At 41.3% G+C, this 14007-nt stretch overlaps 1 protein-coding gene across 6 annotated transcripts in view; it reads left to right on the plus strand.

Moving 5' to 3' along the window:
• KANK3 (KN motif and ankyrin repeat domains 3) overlaps positions 1–14007 on the plus strand; it is a 149765-nt gene that overhangs the window by 48808 nt on the left and 86950 nt on the right. For 5 of the 6 annotated variants that reach the window (XM_033954736.1, XM_033954734.1, XM_033954741.1 and 2 more), the window contains exon 2: positions 9315–9401. The exons of the other annotated variant lie outside the window; for it this stretch is intronic. The gene's annotated coding sequence lies outside the window, so the exon portion shown is untranslated. The remainder of the gene's footprint in view (positions 1–9314; positions 9402–14007) is intronic. 6 annotated transcript variants of the gene reach the window in all.

Here is a 14007-nt window from a genome sequence, read left to right on the forward strand (position 1 = left end):
TCAAGACAACCAGGATCACGGATGTCAAGTATACTGGGGAATCCATCTGGGTAAACCTGGCCAGAGGCGGAGAAAAATGCCTGTACCTTGGTGTGGTATACAGACCTCCAAGACAATCGGAGGACAAGGATGCAGAATTAATTGAGGACATTGAGAATATCACCTTGCGGGGGGATGTTGTTCTGTTAGGAGACTTCAACATGCCTGATGTAGACTGGAACACACTCTCAGCGACAACTTGTGATAGCAGGAGGATATTGACGTCCATGAAGGGAGTACGGCTCAAACAAATGGTACTAGAGCCCACCAGGGCCCAGGCCATCCTGGACCTGGTACTTACGAACGGGGAAAGCGTCTCGGAGGTCTCGGTGGGAGAAACGCTAGCCACCAGTGATCATAACATGGTATGGTTTAACCTTAAGAAAGGCTTCCCTAGATCACAAACAAAAACAAGGGTACTCAATTTCCGGGGCACTGACTTCGCACGCATGGGAGATTTCGTCCATCAGAAGCTGCAGGTTCAAGAAGTAACTGATAATGTGGAAGCTATGTGGTCAACCTTGAAATCGACTCTTCACGAGGCAACTATCCGCTACATAAAATCAGTAACTAAACAACAAAGAAAAAAGAAACCCCAATGGTTCACTGATGAGGTCTTGTACCTCGTCAAGGAGAAGAAAAGAGCATTTCTCTCATACAAACGCACCGGGGAAAAGGAAGCAAACATTGAATACAGGACAAAGTCTACAGCGGTCAAAACAGCAGTCAGGGAGGCCAAGCTTCAAATGGAAGAAACTCTAGTGAAGAACATTAAGAAAGGGGACAAATCCTTCTTCAGGTACATTAGCGACAGGAAAAAGAACACAAACGGGATAACACGCCTTAGAACGCCAGACGGGGATTATGTGGAAACAGATTCCGATAAAGCCAAACTACTGAATGATTACTTCTGTTCAGTCTTTACCTGTGAGGCACCAGGGCACGGGCCACGGCTGGAAACAAAGCAAAGCATGGAAAACCCATTTCAGAATTTTGAGTTCACAACTGCTGATGTTTACAGAGAACTGTCAAGACTCAAGGTGAACAAAGCCATGGGACCGGACAATTTGCACCCAAGAGTGCTCAGAGAGCTATGCGATGTTCTGGCAAAACCGTTTGCCATGCTCTTCAATCTCTCCCTAAGTACGGGGAGAGTCCCCCTGGACTGGAAAACAGCTAACGTCGTTCCTCTGCACAAAAAGGGTTGCAGAGCAGAGCCTGCGAATTACAGACCGGTGAGTCTCACATCAATAGTGTGTAAACTCATGGAAACTCTACTTAAAGGTAAATTAGACACGATATTGGATGAGGGGAATCTAAGGGATCCCTGCCAACATGGATTCACTAGGGGCAGGTCATGCCAATCCAATCTTATCAGCTTCTTTGATTGGGTGACAGGAAAGCTAGACTCGGGAGAGTCTCTGGACATAGTGTACTTGGATTTCAGTAAAGCTTTTGACAGTGTCCCACACCGTAGACTATTAAACAAGATGAAATCGATGGGGTTAGGTGAGAAACTAACTGCATGAGTCAATGATTGGCTGAGTGGAAGACTTCAGAGGGTGATGGTCAACGGCACCCTCTCTGAGACTTCGGAGGTGACCAGCAGAGTGCCGCAAGGCTCAGTCCTGGGACCATCCCTTTTCAACATATTCATAAGGGACTTGACCCGAGGCCTTCAGGGTAAAGTAGCACTGTTTGCCGACGATGCCAAACTGTGTAATACAGTAAGCGAAAGCAATCTCAAGGATAGCATGACGCATGATCTGATCACGTTGGAAAACTGGTCCTCGATATGGCAGCTGGGCTTCAATGCTAAGAAGTGTAAGGTCATGCATCTCGGCAGCAGAAATCCATGCAGAACATACACCTTGAATGGAGAAACACTAGCTAGGACTTCAGAAGAACGGGACTTGGGAGTAATCATCAGTGCAGACATGAAGGCTGCCAAACAGGTAGAGAAGGCCTCATCCAAGGCAAGGCAAATGATGGGATGTATCAATAGAAGCTTCATTAGCCGCAAACCTGAAGTCATAATGCCACTTTACAGAACCATGGTGAGACCTCATCTGGAATACTGTGTGCAATTCTGGAGGCCACATTACCGTAAAGATGTGCTTCGAGCTGAGTCAGTCCAGCGGATGGCCACTAGGATGGTCTCCGGACTCAAGGGTCTCTCATACGAAGAAAGACTGGGCAAATTGCAGCTCTATACTCTAGAAGAGCGCAGGGAAAGGGGTGACATGATAGAGACATTTAAGTACGTCACAGGTCGTGTCGAGGTGGAAAATGACATATTCTTTCCCAAGGGACCCTCGGTCACAAGGGGGCACCTGCTCAAACTCAGAGGAGGGAAATTTGGTGGTGACACCAGGAAGTATTTCTTCACAGAAAGGGTGGTGGATCAGTGGAACAAACTTCCGGAGCAGGTGATCAGAGCCACCAGCATGCTCGACTTTAAGAATAAATGGGACATCCAGTGGGATCCCTGCGAGGGTCGAGTTAAGGAGCTGGGTCATTAGCACTCAGACTTAATGGGGTGGGTCAGTAGAGTGGGCAGACTTGGTGGGCTGTAGCCCTTTTCTGCCGTCATCTTTCTATGTTTCTATGTTTCTATGTCGTACTAGAAGTAAAGATTAGGCTCTTACCTTGGTAATCTTCTTTCTAGTAGATATACACATTATTCCTGAAGCCCACCCTGTCAGATATTCATTTCCTTGCTTACTGCTTCAAGCGTGCTGGGGAATCTGGACATCTTGTTTCTTTCCTTTATCCAGCATTGACAAGGATAGAGGATGTGGATGCTGCTTTCAAGAGTCTAGAGGGTATATGATGAATCTCCCACACTCTTAGTGCAGGTTGCACTCCAGTAGGTTATTTGTTTTGTTTTCACCTTGTTATGTATTGCAAACGTTTAAGTTTGTTTCATCAGTTTGATGCTAATGATATGAGCAGAACAGAAATGTTTTCTCGGGGAGTATCCCCGTACCCCTCCCTATTCTGTTTCCTCTCTGGAGCTGACCTTCTGCTTTGGTATGAACTAAGGAATTGGAGAACAGCCCAGAGAGATGGGAGGTGGTACAAAAAACTGCTAATGAGGCTTTCTACAAGAAATCTTGTGGGAATAGATTGATTACCCAAAGGTTGAGGAATAATGTGTGTCTACTAGAAAGAAGATTACCGAGGTAAGAACCTAATCTTTCATTAATTCATCAATGCTTTATCCATCCTAGGTAAAATATCATGTAAGGAATCTATCATTATTTTACTATCTATCATTATTTATTATCTATCATTATTTTACTAATAAAACATTTACAGTGCCTCTTGTAGAATGCTGTTTTCTTATAAGAAACTGCTGGATTATGCAATCACTTGCAAAAAGTAACATTATCTAATTGTCTCATGATTCCTGCGTGAAGGTCCAGAGTCTAGAAAATTGTCCACTGGTTTAAAAACAATACAGATAACTCTCTTAACCCTTTCAAAACTAAAAGATCTTTCCTATTCAAATGATCAGACCTGATTCCCTTCAAAAGATCTCCTTCAAATCAAATCAGCAGGAGAAGTGGATCATTTTTCTTCTCATGATAAAAGCTATACCTAGGTTCAACAGTTTTTGTAATGCTCACGTTAATGCTTCAGGCTAGGGGTCTGAAAAGTAAGGGAAGGTGGAATGCAGAAGGTTTGCCAGCTGTTCTCAAATAGCCTCTTACAAGATTGCACATGGGTATAAGTGCATAAAAAATAAGAGTTCGGACACATAAAGGACAATTTAAAAAAAAAAAAATTATTATTGTTTTAAAATTGTCATATACAATCCATAAACAAAAAAGAAGAAAATGGAAATCACTATTATATATAAATGATAAGGAAAAATACCAAAAATACAAAATATCCAACAAGCCCACTTTAAGGGTTAAAGGGCAATTTTATAACAGAGTAACTAACCAGGTATACAGTGTTCCCCTGCAAATTTGTGGTTCGCGGACTCAATCATTCGTGGTCTGCTCCGACTGCCTCTTCCTGTAATAAAGTCGGGCTATACCAATCAGGAGCTGCGTGTCAAAGCAGCTCCTGATTGGTGTAGCCCAACTTTACTACAGGAAGAGGCGGTCGGAGCAGACCGCGAGTGATTTTCTTCACCTGCCGGCTCTCCAGCTGCCCTCTCCTGCCTCCCCTGCTTTTTGACAGGCAAAAAAACGCATTCATGGTTTTTCAAAATTTGCGAGGGTTCCTTGAATGGAACCCCCACAAATTTGGAGGGAGTACTGTATAAGCATTTAACTATTAGGAGTAAGCAGGCCAGTCATTGAGTTGGTATAAGTATTAGCACCTAAATTTCTATAAGTTACACACATAAGTTTGAGCCCCAGGTAAATATGTGGCTAATATTTAGGGGCGAACACTTATGCCAGCCTTGAAGCTGGTGCAGGTCTGGGTACGTAAGTGTTGCAACTACTCAGGCAACTCACAATTTTAAAATAAATTAAATAAATATTCTGCTAATTATGTGCATAAGTGGGAGCCCCACCTATGCCCCACCCATGATCTGCACCACTCCCCAACAATGGAATTGCTTACCGACCCATCTTAGAGAAGAAACTATCACCCCTTTTACTAAACCGCGATTGTGGTTATTAGCGCAGGGAGCTGCGTGGCTCCCAACGCTCATAGAACTCTATGAGCAGCGTGGAGCATTCAGCGCGGCTCCTTGCGCTAATAACTGCTATCGCAATTTAGTAAAAAGGGGGGGGGGAGGTGAATATTAGAGAGATTTAAAGGCTCCCTTAAAAGCTTCCTCTATATAGGCGCTTTTGAATAATAATAATATCAAATAAACAGTTAAACTCTGTACAACAGAATCATTGCTGTGCTATGCTCAAATACAGCCTTATTCTAGGCAGTTCTTATCCCTTCCCTGATGTTTTTCCCATATGTGTTCTTCTTTTTAATCAAATTGTAGTTCTACCCTTTTTACCGTAGCTTCAAGTTAGTCTTGGTTTACGTCTGTCTTTTATATGTCTTTAGATGCCTATTTTTATTAATGTTAATTGCTTAGAAATTTGTTATAAGTATTTTATCAAATTTTTAATAAAACTTGAAACCACACACAGCAAATAGCAGACAACGAAAGTAGAGATGAAAGAGATGTATCAACTGGGACTTTATTGCAAAAAGCTGGCAACTGACTCAACACGACCAGTGTTTCGGCACCTAAGCACCTTCCTCAGGAGTCAGACAGTTGCTATATTATGTTGTTTTGATAGATGATTCTTCATATAATTGTGCAAAAATCCCAAACACTACAATATCTACCTCTTGTAGTAAAAAGGTACAAGTGTTAACAACCAGTAGACATTCTGCTTGGCTGAGGTAAGCCAAATCTTTTTCTTGCTGAATACTTGGGAACCCTTAGGTCTGACTAGGACCAGATCTTGTTACGTAGCTGAAAGAAGACTGCTACAAAACTGTATTTGTGGGCGTGGCTGTTACAAACCATGGTCCATGTTTTGGATCCTGTCAGCCACAGGTCAATCTCAGGGCTTTTGAACCAAGAGACTGTTCCTTAACAAGGTGCAGGATTTTCCTTTAGCTTCTGTGCTTGTGCCTAGCTGTTTGTCCACCGGCCCAGACCCCAACCTGCTCACACTGTTGCAGGTTGAAATGTGATTGTGTTGGTGTTGCGGGCTGTAAAAGTAGTATTTATTTATTGGAATTTATTATCTTCAAGCTAAGTATTTTTTCTTCTTTGGCATTTGCTGAAGAGGATTGTTCATTGGACCGATTACTGAAATAAAATATGGACCAATGACTATATTTCAGGCAGGCTTTGAAAGTTATGAAATGCAGAACGAAACATATGCGCCCAGCCCCTGATAAGATGGCCCTATACTTTTTGAGTTAAATTATTTATATCTGGAGGATCCTTATAAAAGAAAGTGTATTTTTGGAACAGTGTTTTGAGGTGTTTATGTGAAGCTATTTTATCTACGTTCCCGCCTTAACAGTGGCGTACCTAGGGTATGTGACACCTGAGGCCCATCATTTTTTACACACCCCTGGCCCATCATTTTTTGACACACACCCCCAGCCCATCATTTTGGTATGGCACTGCTATGGTCAACCAATGGCTGAGAACGCTGTCTGGTGGCGTCATGAAGGGGGTGGGATAGAGCCAGATTGGGAGGGTGTTCCTTAAAGGACGTTTTCACCACTCCCGCCGGCTTCTTAGCCTTTTTCATGGCCGCAGAGGTGGACCGGCAGCCGCGCTGAAGTGCAGGTCCCAGGAGGTTCTGGACCTGGCCGGCTGTGCACCCCTAGGGCGTTTAGCTGGGCAGTCCGCCCCTGCCCCCGCCCCACCCTTGATATGCCACTGCACCTTAATATTATTTTATGTAGGCAGCACAGGCCCCCAGCACTGTTTCTTGTGACTGGATAAGCCACTTAATCTTCCATTGCCCCAAGTACAAAATAAGTACCTGTATATATGTAAACCACTTTGAATGTGTAACCACAAAAAGGTGGTATACAAGTCCCATTCCCTTTCCCATTTATAAAACAAGCTCTTACAATGACTCCCAATAGAATAAATTCTACCATACAGATTTATACCTGTGGTAAAGAAGATGTACATGTATCCATATACCGGTACTTTAGTTTATATTTTATTTTGCATATTTTATAACATACACATGTACATGATGGGCCTGATATTCATCTGGTGGTGCTCACATTTGCTGTTAGATCTGAAAATTCAATGCCTAACTATGTCTGGGGACAGGCGCTGAATTTCTAGGTTTCTGGAGCCGGCTAACGCATAGCCAGTAAGCACAATATTCAGCACTTAACCAGCTATCGGTTACCACATAAAGACAGTACTGATGTCTATGCAGTCCTATGTATGCAGTTGACCTTGCCAGTTAAGTGCTGACTCTGTCTCTGGAACACCCCAAGAATAGCTGGTTTTACTATTTAAGTGTTCTTTCTTAATTGCCTATGCCACAAAAGTATAGAAAATGGCTATCATTCCCCTCAAACTTTGCTTTTGTGACCAGGACATCGATATTTTGAAATTTACCTTTTTTGCAGAACATTCCAAATTGATTTCAAGCTGAGTAAACTTAAGGGCCCTTTTGACATCAGTGGAACTTGTTGGATGAAAGTGTGCAAGTCACAGATCAGATGAAGCGTCACCAAGCTTTTTCCTCCTTTACCCATCAAGATGAGCTCTGCTTCTGCCATAATGTGACCAGTCTGTTTGAGGCAATTGGAATTGCCTGTAACCCGAAAGAGTGGTATCTCTTCATTGACTATACATCCAGGAGCATCAAAACTACTGCTCCATAATAGGAACAAATATACGCTTCTTCTACTGGCTCATTTAGGACTACAACAGCATCAACCAAGACCTTATTAGGTGCCTTGAAGTACGATGAGTATGGATGGAAAGTCATCAGAGACTTCAAAATATGGGCATTCCTCATGGGTCTGCAAGGCAGTTTTACCAAGTTTCCCTACTATCTCTACCTTTGGAATAGCAGGGATACAAAGGTGCACCTTCAAAGTTGGGATTGGCCACAGCAGACTGAGTTCTCTGTGGGAAGAAACAATGTCAAATGGGAACCACTGGTGGACCCCTAGAAGGTGCTGATAACACCACTGCATATCAAATTGGGCTTAATGAAACAATTTGTCAGAGTTCTAGATAAGGAGTTGACAGCCTTTAAGTACCTTCAAGACATCTTTCCTAATCTGTCTGAGGCATAGGTCAAAGCTAGTGTCTGCGTCAGACTACAGAAAAAGAAGATCCTGGAATGCAAGGAATTTCCCAAGATAACTAAGAAAGAGAAGGTGGCTTGGAACAGCTTTGTCGCAGTGGTTCGGGGCTTCCTGAGCAATCACAAGGCCAAAAACTATGCGGAGTTGGTTGAGAATCTGGTGAAGAATTACACTAAAATAGGCTGTAGAATGTCTCTCAAAAGTTCATGTCCTTCATGCTGATCTTGAGACATTCAAGGAGAACATGGGAACATACTCAGAGGGGCAAAGTGAGTGCTTCTACTGGGATATACTGGACTTTGAACTCTGCTACCAAAGACAATATAATGAGAATATGATGGGAGACTACATCTGGGGCCTGATTCATGAAAGTGGTTTACAATATAATCGCATATCTCAAAAAACTTCTCACTTCTAAATCTTCTGAGGTCATCTTTGTATAACATCAATATAAATACACATTAATTATTATTCATATGTTGCTTTTTATGACTTTTAAGAATGAACAGATGAAGATTTGGCATTTTCACATTTTAAATAGATAAAGTGCAAAATATGACTATCCTGGTCACAAAAGCAAAGTTTAATGGAAATAACAAACATGAGCAATTACTGCCCAGGAATAAAAATCATGTTGCATTTTCATTTTGGCGCTGTTATAGCGTGATCAAGGGTTGAAGGTTGACCTTCATATTACACAGCCGGATAAGATTGCCAAGGTAAAACCAAAACTCTTTATTAACTCAAAATGCTGAGGCCCTTTACTTCACAGGTATTGAAAATGAAGGGTAACGTCTCTTTAGATTCAAAGGAAACCTAAATATAGGTTTTGACTGACAGGCCCCAAAACATAGTTTATACATTCTTTCAGGTACTCCAACACTGATCTGGTTCCAGCCAGGCCTTAAAAGCAGGATCCTCACAAGTATTCAAATTAAGGTTTGGCTTATCTCAACCAGATTAGAGTAGGCATATGCTATGGATCAGCTTCTTCCTTCCCTGGGCCTCCTTAACTAAACTCTGGTCCCTTCTATTGTACTTCCTGGCAGCTGTCCTCCTGGCTCCACCCCTCCCATATCACTTCCTCTTTGGGCGGGACTATGAGGCTTAAGGTAGTCCTGACTCTGTGAGGGAGTATTGTTAAGAGAAAGGGGCAATGTTTTCTAGACTTCCTCACAAGTGCTAACTGGCTATTTTTAGTGGCACAAGTCAGTTAAGTGCCACTAAAAACTGAAAATTAGCTGTTAGTCCTGAACAGGCAATTTAACCACCCAGAAGCCATTTCTGACTAGTTAAATCACTTGAAGTTTGAATATTGACTGCAACAACTTTATCCAAGCTCTGTCCAAAGTACTTCCCTGCAAATTCTTACATGTGGATTGTGTATAACCCTACAGAATTTTATAAGAATCATTTTCAATGTATGAAATATGCTTTTTTTTAAACATATGGGCAGTTAGAAAATTAATTCCCCAAATTCTGTTTCCTCACAGAGATGAAGAGGCCATAGAGAAAAGAGATGCAAATAGCAATTCAACTGGATTAATCATTTACCAGAGGTGGACTGAGGCATATACACAGTAAGAAAATTTCAAGCAACACTAACTAGTAATAAGGCTCCTGTAATTGATGGTTTCTGCCTCACAGTTTTCACAAAGCTAGAAGTTGGAAATCTGATCTACTATATAGTATTTAAAAGGAAACTAGCAAATAGATGGGGGTTAGAATTGAAGGACAGAAAGCAGTGATTTAAAATGAAAACAGTTCTTATTTCTGTTGGAGTTGAACATTTTCCTTTGATATTGTAAGATGTTTATAATACCTACAAAACAATAACAATATTGTTTAGAATAGATAAACATTTAAAATAGATAAGAAATTATGGTCTGTCAATATCTGGCAATGTATTACCGGTAGGTACAAATGAAGCAGATTAAAAGCCATTGGTATTTTTTTTTTATTATTATTATTTTGAAATTTCAATAATGTTTACAAGGAAACATAACAGGATATGGAAACATAACAAATCATTTTACATAATTATTATCATTACAAAATCAGAAATTCCATCTAGCCCTCATAAAAGCCATTGGTAATCCTGATTAAAGTAAGAGTAACACCATACATAACTCACTAACCTGTTATCCCAAATGATATTCAGTATGAATTTGTTCCCCCCAATATTCAGCTCATGGCAGTTGGCAAATTTACAGGCACTGAGCGTCATGGACTGAATTTGACCTAGATATTCAATGCCAAACCTAATCCGGGCACAGAATTGAATATCCAGGTTATAACTGACAGCCAGAACTTATCTGGCTACCAGTGATTTTCAGACTGGTACCTGGATAACTGTCTGAATAACGTGAGGACAGCCTTTTTGCTGTTCTACCTTTATCCGGGTGCTTACCTGGTCAGTGGACTGAATATATCCGCTAACCATGTGAACCCGGTGCCACCCTAACTGTGCCCCTGAACCACCTCAACACTAACCAGACGGTGCAGCAGCGGTCTCACTGAATTTTCAGCGGTGCTATCCAATTAGGCCCAAATTCTCAAAAGTATGTCAAAAGTTAGGTGGTGGTAGGCACCCTATCGCCATCTAACTCAATTATTTTAATTGGCAATAAACGGTGCGGTAAATGACCACATAGTTTAAAACCAATTAAAATCTAATAAGTGCCTACAAACAATGGCATCCAATTCCCATCCAAAGAGATACCTACTGGAACCTATGGGCTCCTTTTACAAAGGTGCGCTAGCGGTTTTAGCGCGCGCACCAGATTAGCGTGCGCTATAGCGCACGCTAGCCAAAAATCTACCGCCTGCTGAAAAGGAGGCGGTAGCGGCTAGTGCGCGGGGCAATTTAACACGCGCTATTCGGCGCGTTAAGGCCCTAGCGCGGCTTTGTAAAAGGAGCCCTATGTCTAAAGTAGATGTGATTTACACTGGAAGTGGACGCAGGCGCCGATAGGCATCTCTATGGCCCCAATTCTCATCAATAGTTCTTAGTTTCATTGTTTATTATAATTTGATTAAACACTTAACATAAAATTCAAAGTGTTGTACAATAAAAGTTGTTTAAATATTAATTAGGGGACTGACTACAGATAATAAACATAATCCTTACGAGACAAACTTGAATGGAGAGAGGACAAGAAAACAAAAGGAAAAAAGGGGAGAACTACAATTTGTGAGAAAAGAGAACATAAACAGATAGAAACAATAGGATATGACAGGTATGGATTGCATAATAATTTAAAAAAAAATATTGAAAAAAGGATAAATCAGTTGTAGGCATCTTTAAAAAGAAAGTATTTTAAACTACTCTTGAATTTATCCAAGTTTTGTTCTGTTCTGATGTATAAAGGGAGAGAGTTCCAAATTGAAGGAGCAGTGACTGAAAAGATAGAAGCCCGACGGGTGCCAATTATTTTTAGTGAGGAACATTAAGAGTATGTTGTGAAGCGGATCTTAGGGTTCTGGGGGGGATCATATGGAATTAGAAGTCTATCTATGAATGTAAAACTCTGGCCTACATTTCCAGCACCTGCTTTCAACATGGCCGTGATTCTCTAAACAGTACCGTCACGTGATTGACATGTGATCAGCGCCACTTTTCTAAGTGGCTGCCGCTAACAGTGCCATTTAGAGATTCCAGCCCTTAATGCCGAGTTTAAATAAAGGTCTGATATTCAAAGCCATTTTTAATAGCTGTCATTATCCTGATAAATGCCTTAGCTGGCACTATCTAGATAGCACCAGCACTGGGTGCTACATGTCCATGTTTTCTTTAACTGCTGTGGGTGGTGTTTAAAAACAATGTTGACCACAGTGGTGACCTGTAAGTTTTGAAAAGTTTGACTTTAGTAGAGAAGTTTGTCTTGATTTGACTAACACCATATAGGAGCCAGATTTTTAAACATATATTTAATTATTTATTTATTCCAAACTTAAGCTGATCAAGGCGGTTTACAAAGCTAAAATTTGATCAGGAATGGAACTCGAATTGGCGACAGGAAAGGAACATATACAGGATACATATACAGGATAATATTTTTTTTTTAAAAAATTTCTCAGGCAACAGCGGAGAATAGCCCACAATAAAATCAGGAGGTGGGGGGGATTGAAATCTTGTTCAAAGAGCCAAGGACTTGATTACACACTCAGGGCCAGATTCTATAAACGGTGCCTCAGTTAGGTGCCGCTAAACGCTATAATTGAGGCCGCTTAGCAATGCCTAACTAAAATCCGCACCTAACCTAAATTAAATCAATTAGCTTAAATGGCATGATAATTGACCATCTATTTACTATTAGGGAGTAAATTTCTAGTATTCTGTGATGATTTGATAATAATCTTTATTGTATCACAGTTCTCTATCAACTTGCAACAATATATGTTAAAAACAAACAACGCTCTCATTCCATATATGCATTGATTCAGTATCCAATGGCGCTGGAAAAGTTCATGCGACTAGATATTGAGCCGAATTTTCTTCATCCTGCCTTCACATAAAGTGGCAGGGTCAACATGAATATACAGTCCATAACCAGCGTCAAATGAAATGTTGTGCAATTAGTGCAATTGGTGTAAACAGATATTCAATGTGCAAGAAGTGCTAATAAAGTGCCTTGTGCATATTGCTTCAATGCCTGGCCCCCCGACCCAGGTTTCGTGTTCTTCGTCAGGAGGGGTCTGCAGAGGCAAACTAAACCGGGGAACAGTTCCTGTTCCGGTGCCGTTCCCCGGTTTAGTTTGCCTCTGCAGACCCCTCCTGACGAAGAACACGAAACCTGGGTCGGGGGGCCAGGCATTGAAGCAATATGCACAAGGCACTTTATTAGCACTTCTTGCACATTGAATATCTGTTTACACCAATTGCACTAATTGCACAACATTTCAATTGACGCTGGTTATGGACTGTATATTCATGTTGACCCTGCCACTATGTGAAGGCAGGATGAAGAAAATTTGGCTCAATATCTAGTCGCATGAACTTTTCCAGCGCCATTGGATACTGAATCAATGCATATATGGAATGAGAGCATTGTTTGTTTTTAACATATATTGTTGCAAGTTGATAGAGAACTGTGATACAATAAAGATTATGATAATTGACCATGCCATTGAAGTTAATTGAATAATTATAAAAAAAAATATTTGAAACTGGGGAGTGGCTAAGATGGCGCCAACAGAGGAGGTATACTGCTGAGTTTCGATCCTGCTGCGGGAGATTTGTGGGGAGAACTATGGTGAACCCGGATGCACCCATCTGATTCTGGTGCATCTTCGACTCAAATCCAGCAGAAGATTCTTAGCTTTGCAGTGCCTGTTTCTAGACCTCAAGAGTGGCTAGGGGTGTCCCAGGAAGGAGATAGATGCACTAAAGATACCGACTCGATCGCTGTTGGTCGATTCTCTGGCTATCAAGTTTGCATGCATATGATTTGCACGGAGGTATTTTGTAATCCGCTTTGTATAATGCAGACTATAAATAAAAAACTATTAAGGAATGTAGCCTTAGTAAATGTCCCTATTTCTCCTAGGTTTCTAAATTTGGTAGCCTAAAAAGTGGGGGGGAACCGGGTATAGCTTGAGGGTTGAGAATAAAGGTAGGAGCTTTGCACTGATTTTCAGCATTAAGGCCCGGATTCTCTTTAGGGCACCAAATCAAAGCCCTACTATTCACAAAAACTATACAACCTCCCAACCAACCCTAACAAGTAACCAAGCCTAAACTCTTCTTCCCTACTAGTATTCCTCAATTCTCCTCCCTTCCCCAACTTCTCCCCTCTGCCTCCTCTATTAAACCTTCCCTATACAGTAATCCCCCTGCATCTACTATGTAAACATCGCCTAAATTGTAATTCTTTGCATCTATTATGTAAGCATCCCCCAATTGTAACTTCCTAAAAAATCCCAGCTATCTTATACTATATCCCGCTTAGAACTGTAAGCATCCCCTAAAATGTAACTTCCTGGAAATGTCCAGCTGTCTTATACTGTAATCCACTTAGAACTGCAAGGTAAATGCGGAATATAATCACTAATGTAATGTAATGCAATAATAGCTGCCGCAGATCGCATGTCAATCACACGACGTCTCCCTATAGAGAATCACATCTCTGCCAGCGTTTTCTGGGCCTACATTTCCGGCATCTATATAGGCACTTAAAGCCGCTT

This window comes from Geotrypetes seraphini, chromosome 8, assembly GCF_902459505.1.
Source record: "Geotrypetes seraphini chromosome 8, aGeoSer1.1, whole genome shotgun sequence".
Taxonomy (NCBI): Eukaryota; Metazoa; Chordata; class Amphibia; order Gymnophiona; family Dermophiidae; genus Geotrypetes; species Geotrypetes seraphini.